General features: G+C 30.7%; 1 pseudogene; it reads left to right on the top strand.

Moving 5' to 3' along the window:
* Positions 1-8651: 8651 nt before the first annotated feature.
* LOC136092495 (U6 spliceosomal RNA) lies at positions 8652-8745 on the top strand (annotated as a pseudogene).
* Positions 8746-12921: the final 4176 nt, after the last annotated feature.

The following is a 12921-nucleotide window of genomic DNA, read 5'->3' as shown; positions in this document are numbered from 1 at the left end:
AACTGCAATACCAAAATAGTTTTGCAATTTATTTATAACTTTTCCAGTTAGACGACCTGCACCTCCTAATGTTTTTCCGTCAGATAATTTCCTTTTATTTATTGCTTCGAGTTTTCGTAACCGCCCTCTAACTCGCTTTTAAATGTCCCACACCTTCTAATCTCTCAACAACTATGCCATCATATGGATCTCTAGCAATAATATCGGTATATGACTTAGAGTCTCCATCCACTATGTATTTTGTTTATCGGAGCTTACGACTAGTTTCTGAAGAAACAAACTTTAGATCGTACACGATGGTTTAATATAGATTATCCTGGTCATATTTAAAATATCCTGAAAAATTTTTCCTAATTATATCTGGAAAAATTCGGAAAAGTATTTTGAAGACATATCCGGAAAAATCCGAGAATAAAAAAAGCTTTTTGTGAATTTAAGAAAATCTTAATGTATATCTTAATGTGCTAAAAAAGAAAATTTTTGGCAAGCATTTTTCTATAAAAAAAGTAAAGTATTGTAATACTTAATTAAATAGAGTTTATAAATTAAATTAAACTAGATTTTTAGGTGAAATAGTCAAAATAATTTATATGATTTCTAAGTGTTGAGTGTTTAGAGTGTTAAATAATCCTTAGAAAATAAGTTTCACATTTTCTCGAAGGTAATTTCCGGATAGTTGATTTTTTAAATGTGTGATAAAACGCTTTTGTAGTTAACAAATGACGTCAAACAAAAAAACTCTTTATAATAACTTTAAATCGAGTTTAACGTTATGTTTGGATTTTCCCTTTTACAGTTAATTTTTACGTAGATCGATGTTTTTATACATAACCGTTTGTAAAACATATAATAACCGAATAAAAATAACAATAAGTAAATGCTTTAAAAGTCTAACTTATATTTGATTTATTTTAAAAATAAAATTAATATTAGTGCTATAGATATAAGATATGTAAATTTAAAAATTATGATACAAGTTTTACTGATAAAAACTTAAAACCAAAATAACAATTTTTATTTTTTATTTGGATTTAGTAAGAAAATAGTGCTAATAAATTTGATCTTGCGGTAAATGAAAACAAAATATTTTAATGGAAATAAAAATAAAACAAAGAAGAAAAGCGGTGTCCTTCGTTTAATTACAATTTTTATTTTGCCAAAAATTGAACTAAGACGCAAACATTATTTCAAGGGGAAAACCCTAATAATGAAATTGTTTGAAAATCGTTTAAAAAACTCTTCGGCAAGGGATCATCCATAAATTACGTAACGAGAAAATAAACTAATAGACAAAAGACAAAGGGCTTAAAGTTTTTCCTCGCAGAGTCTTTAAATAAACCAAGTATATAAACAACGCTTTAAGTCCAATTGCAAAAACCGCCGCAAAAAGTGCAAAATGATCTTCTACTTATATTTTTTAAATTACGCAACGCAAAATATATTTAAAAAATAGAAGTAGGAGATACTAAGCTCATTTACGCGGCGATTTTGATTAAACTTAATGAAATATTTTGATTTTTTAATTTAAATTAAGACTCTGCGAGGGGGAACTTTTAATCTTTTTTTATTTTGTTTATTGTCAAAGTTTGTGTTACGTATTTATGGACATCAAAATACGAGTTACATATATTTTTCTGTAATTCATTAAATTCTGTTACATTCATTGGAGGTGGCATGTTCAAATATCCTCAGAGTTTTTCTAAACCGGTATGACCTTTTCCAATTTCTTCATAGCAATAACAGAACGTACATTAACCTCAAACGGAGGTCTAACACGACTGCTTTTGCGTTCACATTCTTTACTTGAATAAAAGATTGTACACTAACTACGATTTGAACATTGTAACAATAATGGTATAGACAAGCCTTCTTTCTCAAGACGTCAAGTGTTAGACAAATAGTCTTTTTGTCACAATCAGGGCACGTTGCAACTAAATTAATAATTTGCATAAAAATATCAGTAGAAATAAGTGGAAAAAATGGATAATATACAGTTGAGTTTGAAATATTTACACAGGGTAACTGGCGTCATCAGTGAATGAAGATGATGCAAAGTTTATTGGCCTAACTTCATCAATGATTTTAGAGAATGACGTTGTACCTGATGATAAATATGATAGATTTACTTTCTTTCCAGAAGAAGAAATAGGTGGTTTAGAAGAAAGAATCTCAGCTGATTCTTTCTTTTGAGAATTCTCTCTTCTTGTTTGTTTTTTTTGTGTTGGTTACCTTTGAATGTCCGTTTAGAAAATACCTTTGAATGGCCAGACATTCTCTGTAACATATCTCTACTCTTTTTTTTATTATTCATTATTATTACAACTATAAAGAAAAAGAAAAAATGTATAAAAAAAAGGTATAATTAAGCTCCATTTTTTAAAATTGTAAATTAACAAAAGTAGAAAAAAGTAACACATAAAAACCAATTAGGTTAACTAAAACAAAGCTTAACTACAATGAAAAAAGAGAAAAATAATACATTAAGGTGGTCCTATACTAAAAAAAAATCAAAAAAATCTTGAAGCCCAAACATTCTACATTCCAAATATATATAGATCATTATTTTAAAATGCTCTAAAATAGCAAGTTTCACAGTGAAGTTAAATAATTTTCTTAGCAACGGCCTAAGCAACGGGTTGTTTATTTTAGAAAATAGGTGTTTTAGAGTGTTGCACCGTTTACTTTTAGTTTTTGAAACTGGTGCCAGTAACTGTTTCGCGTTTATTTTTCTAAATAAGCCATGATTTTTAAGTACAATTACTATGTTTACATATATTACTTATAGAAAAACTATTAGCTTCGTGTTATACTTTATTTAGGGGCCATCTATAAAGTACGTACGCAGGTATGGGGGGAGGGGGGTTTACCAAAAAGCGTACGAATGCGTACAAGGGGTGGGGGTGGGGTGTTAAAGACAGTGAGTACGTACGCGGTTTGACTATCTCTCCTATAAAAAATCAGTATTATATTTTCTTTTTCTAAATTCGGTCACAACTCTTTTTTATATCTCTTTATAAATAATAAGAGAAAAAAGAAATCGAGAGATAATTGTTCCAAATAATGTTTTTTATTTTTTGCAATGTAATTTGATTGGAAACGAGATGAGAAGCAAAAAGAGGTTAAATAAAAGCATTTTATTTTTAATTACGCAACGTGGTTCATTTCTCTTAAATGAATTTAATATTTTTATTTTTAAATATAATAAAAAATAAGCTTATATTATGATAAAATTGCTTTTAAGATTGGAGTTTTTAGTTCATTAAATAAATTTAAAGCCCCCCTTTTAAATGAATTTTAAGAATTTAAAAAAGGGTTTTAAGGCAAAAATATTTTTCTCTTAAAAAAACGATGACTATAATTGTAAAAATAGTTATTTTAATGCAGATAGAAACCAATACTTTTTATTATGCAAGCAAGAGCAATTAGTTTGAGTTCAGCAAAACGATAACAATAAAAACTTTTTCATTTTATTCGAAAACTGAAATCACAAAATTAGAAAGAAAAAAATATATATTTATTATTACCAAGATGCCGCACGGATTTGTAGAGAATGAGAAAAAATATCTTCAATTCATTGAGTTGTATAAAAAAGCCTATTCGACGCTTGAAAAACAAAAGCAATATCAGTACGCACAGGAGTTGTGGAATGTAGTAAAAAATGATCAATCCTTGTATGAAAAAAAATAAACGAGTTAAAAGTGAAAGCAACAAAATCGAAAGGATCAATTCTGTCATTCTGGGGAAATGCCTTTTCATCACCTAGCAAAAAAAAAAAGATATTCATCCAATGCCGTCTTCATCAAATGAAACGCCAAGTTCTCTAAATGCAACTACGATGGAGTCTGCAAGCATTGAACTTGGTAAGCTAATTTCTGTAATATTTTAAAACATTTTCTATACATTGAGTTCAACCAAATTATAAATCAAACTATATCGTACGACTATAGAGCAGTCACAAAAACTTATTTATCATTAGCCACTAGATCTATTTTCTATATCCAAAATAAATCGATTAGTGCCAAGAATTTATAATCATTTTTCAGTATTTTTTAATTTAGATTTAACATCCAAGAACAAGAAAAGAGAAAACCCGGCACAAATTAGGAGCCGAACGAAAATCTCAGATCTTGAATCGCAACGTTCATCCTTGATAATCGTACGCGACGATGGTTTGTCTACCGTATCAAAGGAACAAATAAACACTGTGAAAGAAAGCATAAGAAAAGAAAATACAAAATTGGACAGGTAAGATAATTTAATTGTATATAGTTTCTTTATTAAACATTTCGTTTTATAATGTCTAACTATCAGGTTTCTAGTAAATATCAAGAGATATATTAAACAGCGCTTAATTGTGTGTATAGAAAACCGTCTTGGCCAAAAAAAAATTTTTCAGACAGAAATTTTCATAATCTTTTTGTCAATAATAATTTCTAGTTTGAAATGAGAATTTGCGTAATTTTTCTTTTGCAACATCAGCCAAAGTTCGCAAAATCTTAAGTATAGAAGTTTTTATAATGAAATCAAAGATTTTCAGAAATTTTGTTTTCAGATTGATTCGTAAATCGGCTCGTCAAAGAAAACGAAGACAAAAACTTAAAGAGAGTATCGAAACTGTGTGTCAGAACAACCCTGAAGCGTCAAGTGCCTTGAAACCATCCTGAACAACCTCGTCTTGAAGTTGATCAACCAGAGCTTTTATCAACAATTATAAAAATTGTGCAGAACTCATCGGCAGCTGACGAACGTCGAAGAACAAACTGCCTTCGTAGCGTCTCCACTTTGGATGACCTTTAGACAGAGTTGAAAAAAATAGGCTTTACCTTGAGTCGGAGTGGTTTATACCTTCGTCTTTTACCACGACGTGGAAACACTTCTGAAGGAAAAAAACATGTCAACACGGTTCCAGTGAAGCTATTACGTCCAGAAAACTCAATGCGAAAAAAAAACAACGATAGAATGTTTGCAAAGTCATTTATTGACGACATGTTTGAAGTTTGCAAATTATTTGGACCAAAAGCTGTGCTTTTCATTTCCAACGATGATAAAGCCAGGGTTCCATTGGGTCTTGCTGCAACAAGTCTTCAGGCGCCGTTGCTGATGCATATGGAATACAAGGTCAAACTCATGGATCACGACTTTGTCGTTGGCCCACAGCACAAATTGATCCCATCAGTGTATGGCATATGCGAAGTTAACAAAACTGGAAATTTATCTTACAGTGGGGACACTTTCATACGCATAAGAAGTGGGAAACACGATACATCAAATGCTTTTACACATGCCTTTGATGTTAGAGAGCTTTTTAAAACCAAGTTGGTTGAACGTAGACCAATTATGTTATTGGAGACTGATGGAGCTCAGGATGAGGCACCGCGCTTCCCTAAAACCTTAGCAACTGTTGTTGATCTCATCCGCTTGCTTGATTTAGATGCCCTTCTTCATGGTGTAAATGCAGCTGGGCTTTCAGCCTTTAACCCCGTCGAAAGAAGAATGGCACCTCTTTCTTATAATTTGGCTGGAATAATTCTTCCTCATGATTATTTTGTCAACCACCTTGATTCTTCAGGAAAAACAATCGACCAAAAATTGGAGCTAGAGAACTTTTAAAAAGCAGCTACCGTTTTAGCCCAAGTTTGGGAGAAAACAGTCATTGATGGGTATCCTGTTCATTGTCAGACTGTACCAGTTGGAAAAGCATATGAACCACCTACTCCTGATCCTGTTTGGGTAGAAAAACATTGTCAGCAATCGCAATGTAGCCTTCAAATCGTAAAATGCCAAGACAAGTCATGCTGCACACCATTTCAAACAAACTGGATGAAAAACCTCCCCCAACGTTTCATTCCATTTCCAGCCATTTACAAATACTGCGAGAATGGTTGTAAAGCAATAGAGCCGTCTACATATTTTAAAAACGTATCAAACCAATCAACATTTGCAACACTGACACATCGCCTTTTGCTACATGATATATCTACAGAAGGATTAAAATACAAAATAATACCATTTGATCTGATTGCCCATCGATCAAAGAAAAGCTATCAAACGGAGTTTGCGTTAACTGTAATAAATACTGGCCAAGTGAGGCTGCAATGAAACGGCATAAAAAAGCACATAAAAAACAAAAAAAAAACGATTGAATTGGAGAGTAAGGGGAGAGTAAGTGAAAGTGAATATATTAATAAAAGTGAAGATGTCAGTGAGGAGGTTGTCGATAAAAGTGTGGAAGTTATGTTCATGCCTGTATTTGATAATATGTTTGACTTATTTAAGTCACCATATGTGGAAATATAAAATATAACATACTCGCAAGAATCCTTTTTTATAATATTATTCTTTATTTTTATTATTAACTTTCCGGTTTTTAATTAAGTACAGAGAAATGTCGAAATAACTAGATATTTTTTGGTTTTTAATGTTTTATAGCAGCCGTGGCGCAGTGGTTAGAGAATTGAACTCGTAACCCAAAGGTTCGATCCACGCTCAAAGTAAATAAACGTTATCGGTGAAGTTAGACACTGAGAGTCAACTTAATAAATTATATTCTTCTTGTGGCGGTGCTCTGTGATAAGACATTAGGACTTCTTAGAACACCTAAATAACTGAAAAAAAAAGTTATGCATTCAGGAAGGAGTGGGTTTATTTTGGAATAAATAATGCGTACGTACGCAGGGGAGGGCGGGGGGTTGTCGAAAGCGTACAAGTGCATACAAGGGGGGAGGGGGTTCAAAATCAGTACTTTTACTGCGTACGTACTAGATGATGTTTCGTCTGACTTTTTTTTTCCCGTGAACTTTGAGAAGTCACAGTCGGGAAGTGACTTCCCAAAGTTCACGGGAAAGATAGTCAGACGAATTATCGTCTACGTACGTACTTGATGGATGGCCCTTTGCCTCGCGGTTATTTTTATTATGGGAAAAAATAAATTTTTTTTCCCCAAAATATTCAAAATTAAGAAGCGAAGCAGGTGGTAACAGGACTTTCAAAAAAAATAATACTTTAGAGGAAATCGATTTTCCTCAGCATCAAAAGTCAGCATTAATTTAACTTCTCAATCGGAAATCATTAACTCAACTCAATCAAAAATCTTGACATCAACATCTTCAAAAGAGTTATCACATAGCAGGAAAAATAGTAATGCAAAAATTAATGATTTAAATAAATTGCCTTCACGCTTTATACTTATTGACACAGACATTTTAAAATCAATTGTTACTTTGATTGGACATCGTCCTCAATTCCTTAATAATTTAATTGAAATCTTAATGATTTATCAAAAAAGAAAAGACTTGGCTGTGTTTTTGAATATTTCTTGTATAACATCTTCGTGCGATTGGAAACAGTCTTTTTATTCTAGCAAAGAGATTGAAAAGCAAGGTCCAGGAATGTCACCATTTGAAATAAATTATAGATCTGTTGTTGTCATGAGAGAGATAGGAAAAGGTCATTTTGGTTTGGAAAATTTTTTTGGTCTAATGAACTAACCTCCTCCAATGAATATAAAAGCATTTAATGATATTAAAGATAAAATTCATATCATACCAAAGTGTAGCTGATGTGAAAATGAAAAATGCAGCAAATGAATTTCGATATCTTAACAACGACATCCAACCAAATGATTTTGATATTAATGTAGTAGCTGATGTTTTTGTTTCCTGTGATGGAACTTGGCAAAAAAGGCGTCATTCTTCACTATAAATCTATAGATAAAAGGGGACTTTGATATACTTATTACAATGGAAACGGGGATTCCAAAGCACATACTGAGGTTTTAAAAAGTGATCCCTTCCCAGGTTTTATTGTTGAAAAATTAGAATGTGTAGCACATGTGCAAAAACGAGTTGGTAATAGACTACGTAAACTCAAATCCACCGACAAGACCATGTTGGCAGATGGCAAATCATTAGGAAGTAAAGGTCCATTGACTGATAAGTTGATTAATGAACTTCAAAATTATTATGGTATTGCAGTGCGGAAAATTACTGGTTCAACAGTTTACCAAATAAAAAAAACAATTAGTGCTGTTTTGTTTCACTGCTCAGATGCTTTAAGTTTAGAATTACGACACTTTATGTGTCCTCCAAACTAATGTCTCTTGGTGTAAATATCAGTGTGATAAAATTAATAACACAAAAACTTGCAAGGAAAAACCTGAAATACCAATTATTATTAGGGATAAAATTAAACCCATTTTTCTTGACCTTAGTGATGATAAGCTTCTTACTAGATGTTTACATGGCAAAACTCAAATGAATCCATTAATGTTATCATTTGGAAGCGTTTTCCTAAAGAGATCTTTATTTGTCATTCCACTTTAGAAATAATTGTTGCATCAGCAGTAATTTCATTTAATGATGGTATTTCTGGTATATTGAACATAATTGAATATTTAAATGTTACACCAGGTACATTTGCTACTCATTACTGTACCAAAATAGACCAAGAAAAAATAAAGCTAATGGAGAAGAAGGTAATTGACTCAATAAAACAAAGAAGAAAGCTGCTTCGTGCACAACGATAAGGTTTTACAGATATAGTAAATGAATGTAAAGGTGCATCTTATGAAGCAGGAGTTTTTTAGATATTAGTTTTTTGTTATTTTTCAAATTTAATTTATATTTATGGCAGTTATTGTATTTTGTAATGTAGTATTTGCTTCGGCAACACATATATTAAAAGTGGAACGATACAGAGAAGAATAGCATGGCCCCTGCACAAGGAGTTATTGTATATTATCTTTTTATATTCAAGCTTGTTTTCATTGATTGAATAATTCTATTTTGGTTAAATGTTTTTCAAATATTAGAGTTTTCACATTTTCTTTTTTCTGTGTTTTCAATAATGCTCAAGTCGTTTTGTTTTTCAATAAACTTTTGAACTTTTTATATATCAAAATTTTTTTCTTTATTAAAAATCTTTATTATTGTTTTTCTCAATATATGAGTTTTTTGCACGCTGCGATAAATATCTTGAGATTGGTTTGTCTGATAGTGTTAAAATTTTAAGGATTTGTTTATTATATATATATATGCACATTCACCTTACCAAAAGAATTTATGTTAGTTAACTGGTTCTAAAAATAAGGTCTAGGTTCTAAGCCTTTTTGGGGCTTATTTTTAGGCCTTAAACCAGTTTTCTTACAAAAGCTTCAATAGTTTGTTAAATTATTTGATTTTGGCAGGGTGAGTGTAATCATCTGATATTAAAAAGCTGTGGAGAAATTTTGACCAAAAAAAAAAATTTAACTTTTTTTTTCCTTTACTGTGCTTTTAATATAAAATACTATTTCTTATATGAAAATCATAAAATACGAGTGCGTTTTAAAATTGCGTTTATATGAATTTTTGCCAAAAAAAATTAAAAGTTATATCGAGGTTAGCCTTTTATCGAGGTTTAGCCTTATATCGAGGTTATTACGTTACTTTTATCGAGGTTAGCCTTATATCGAGTTTAGCAGGACTAGCCTCTTTATCGGTAAAATAATAACTTTAAAGATGGCGGCTATCGACAAAAAAACACATTGCATTTTAAAAATATGTTTAACTAGTGTTATAACACAAATAATGCTTCTTAAAAGCCTAATAATATTATACAAGCTTCACAAATTTAAATTTGATAACTTTTTAAATATTATTCTTTTACGAAAACAAATGGAAAACAAATTTTAGGCTTTCACGGTTTCTTTTCATGAATTTGGTTTCAGAGTTAAGCCCTTATTTATCTCCTCACCCTTTATCGCCTAACTCTAGAGCTCTATCTTTTGGTCGCCTTAAAGGTAGATGGGGTATTTTAACAAGAAAGGTTGGCCTTAAATTAGAAGCTGTTCCTACTGTTATTTATGCTTGTTTTGTATTGCATAGCATATATGAAAAAACAAATTCTTATATTGACGATGACCTACCTGAATCACAAACAGATTTACTCATTAAAAAAAACGAAAAAGAATACAAAAATGTACTAAACCCAATATATTCTATAAATGAAGCTGAAGGATTAGTTATACGAAGAACTCTTACAGACTTGATAAATTAAACATACACACAAACACACATACATACATACAGTGTTAATACTTTCTGTGAAGCACTTTGTCGATTCTCGCATTCCTTCTGCCATTTCTTTTCTCAATTGAGTATCGTCTCAAGCTTCTTTAAGCAGTTGTTGGTTGCGTTGGGCTGCGCTTAAATTTCGTTCCAAGTGATTTCTTTTGTTGTCAATGAGTTGTGGTATACATAGTTATGTGGTATACATAGTTATGTTTTGTGGTATATATAGTTGTGGTTTTTTCTTTTTTAAGAGTTATTAATACTATCTGCAGTATCACTGTTGTTGACTAACTCTACCCCTTCTTATAAGTCTTGATCAATTGCAAAATGACTTTCTTCGGTTTCAATAAAATTATCCCCTTTAACACCAAATATAAGTGGTTCAATATTGGCTTAACTACCCCACAAGGAGATGAGCTGGTCGTAAAACTCAAATAAAATTTTACCTCTTCCACTTCGACTTCCACACACAACTGCTTTCGAAAACTTTTGTCGAATTTCCTTCAATTTTTCTTGAATTCGTTTAATTCCTCGTTTATTACTTCTTTGAGTCCTTTTCATTTAAAGTATCGATGGCAACAGGCCCAAAATACAACTCTTCATTTTTATTATAGATCTCTGCCATAGGTAAGCAAACTTCTCCATATAAACCAACTTTATCGGTATCAAAGTCAAGGTTTTTATAAAGCATCCTTGCTTTATAGCTGATAGCACAGTTTATAAGGTTCTCTACCATATTATGATCCCATTTGAAGTTTTTTCTTTTTATTTTATCAATAAAATCAGCCATTTTGAGTGAGAGTTGCAGGAATATAAATAAAACTGCAACTAATAAAATCGAAAACTAATTGTAAATTATAAAAGCAAAACAACTAAAATTTTAAGTACACGGAAATTGCCAGTTTTATTATTAAATTTATTATTTTACGCGGAAGCTTTAAAATTTAAAAAATGTATGAATTTGTACGCATGCGTACAAATTTAAATAAGAAATTAACCAGCCCGTTTGCCGAGATCTCGGCAAAAAACAGTGAGATATCGCAATCCGGGCTAGCTCGTTTATTCATATAAACGCAAAATGAAATTAAGTTAAAATATTGATGACGTCGATATCTCGGCAAACGAGCCAGCCCGCTTTCTATATAAACAGGCCCAAAAACTAGGTCACGTAATTAAAAAAATATTTTCTAAACGATCGATTTCTTAATGTAAACTTTGATGTAAAACGTTTTTAAATGAGGCTGTATATCAAAAGCGAAGTCTAAAATTTGTTCTAACTGAAATGATGAGTGGACTTGCAGCACCAGATAATTCACTTTTTTTTTTAAAAAAAAAAAAAAGACTTAGCTATGTTTTTTTGTATTATTATTATTTCTACATCTTTACAAATAAAAATTAAATTTCAAAGCAACTATTTTAATAATATTTTACCTGCCTTAAATTATTCCCAGTGGGCACAAGAACGTTTTGCGAACGTTTTTTAATGGTCCCGTAAAAACGTTTTTTAATGGTTTTTTAAACGTCAATATGAAACGGTGACCGGACGTTTTTTAAAAAAACGTTTTGTGAACGTTTTTTAAGGGTCGTACAAAAACGTTTTTTATTGGTTTTTTGAAAGTCCATATGAAGCGGTGAACGGACATTTTTTTGAAAACGTTTTTTATTGGTCTTTATTAACACTAAATGAAACGTTTTATCGTTTTTAACGTTTTCCTAAAAACCTTTTTTTTAAATATAAGTTATTTAAGTAAATAACTTATGCTATAAAGAAAAAAAACCTTTTCGCAAATGAAAACTTAGGTCTAACAACCTAGATCCGGATAAATAACTAAAAGTTTAAACATTTTGTGTTTATTTACAATTTAAACATACAAAAACATAATAAAGTAATTGTTTCGCTATTCTATTAAGAGCTCTCTTCAAACGATCGCCTATCAACTTATCGACCAAATCGAATTTTGCAGTATGTGATACCGATGTTCCTAAAAAAAAAAAAAAAACAGAAATCTTTCATGCATTTCACTAGCATGTAAAAAAATAAATCAAAATGTAAATAATAATAATAAGAAATTAGTAATGCGAAACTTCACACAGTATATAAAAGGAACATTATAAACGACATACATACCACATTTATTAAAAATTTACCTCTAACTACTCTATACAACAATGTGTTTTTTTAAATGATCTATTTCCATAAGTTCCATCATTCTTAAACAATGCTACAACACATTTTGACATGTCATCCAAAACATTATTAACAGAAGCTAAAAAAAAAACTTAAAAAATCATGGAATATATTTAGTTTGATCACATTTTACTTTATTTAGGAAAACTTAATACATAAATTTAAAAAAGAATATAACAGCAAATAAAACATTACTTTATTATCTAAAATTATTTCCTTTTCATCAAACCTTGTTACATCATTTATTTTATCATAAAAAAATAATGAATCCTTAAACTCAATCATTTCCTCCAGGATATTCACTGAAGATAAAGACTTTTTGATTTTGACAGACATTAGGAATGGTATATCTGGTATCATAGTATCCAAAAATACTGCATATATAAAACCTATTATAAAAGAAAAAATAATTAGAACAGAGTAAAATATCAATGAAAAATTGCTGTAGAAAACTGAAAATTGAATTAAATACCATAGCATCTTTTGAAAAATGAAAAAAGTCAACGCTTATTAACATACCTGTTTCACTTATAGGTTTAAAACTTGATCGCAGTTCATTGTAACAATAAAGTGCAGCAATGCTTCTTTGGAAGCATTGCTGCACTTTATTGCAACCGTGGCGCAGTGGTAGCGCACTTGCCTCAGAAACAAAGGATCCGTGGTTGAAACCCACCTCTGGGCAAG

The sequence above is a fragment of the Hydra vulgaris genome, chromosome 15 (genome assembly GCF_038396675.1).
Source record: "Hydra vulgaris chromosome 15, alternate assembly HydraT2T_AEP".
NCBI lineage: Eukaryota > Metazoa > Cnidaria > Hydrozoa > Anthoathecata > Hydridae > Hydra > Hydra vulgaris.
The sequence above is the reverse complement of the archived record's forward strand: the minus strand, read 5'-3'. Positions and strand labels throughout refer to the sequence as shown.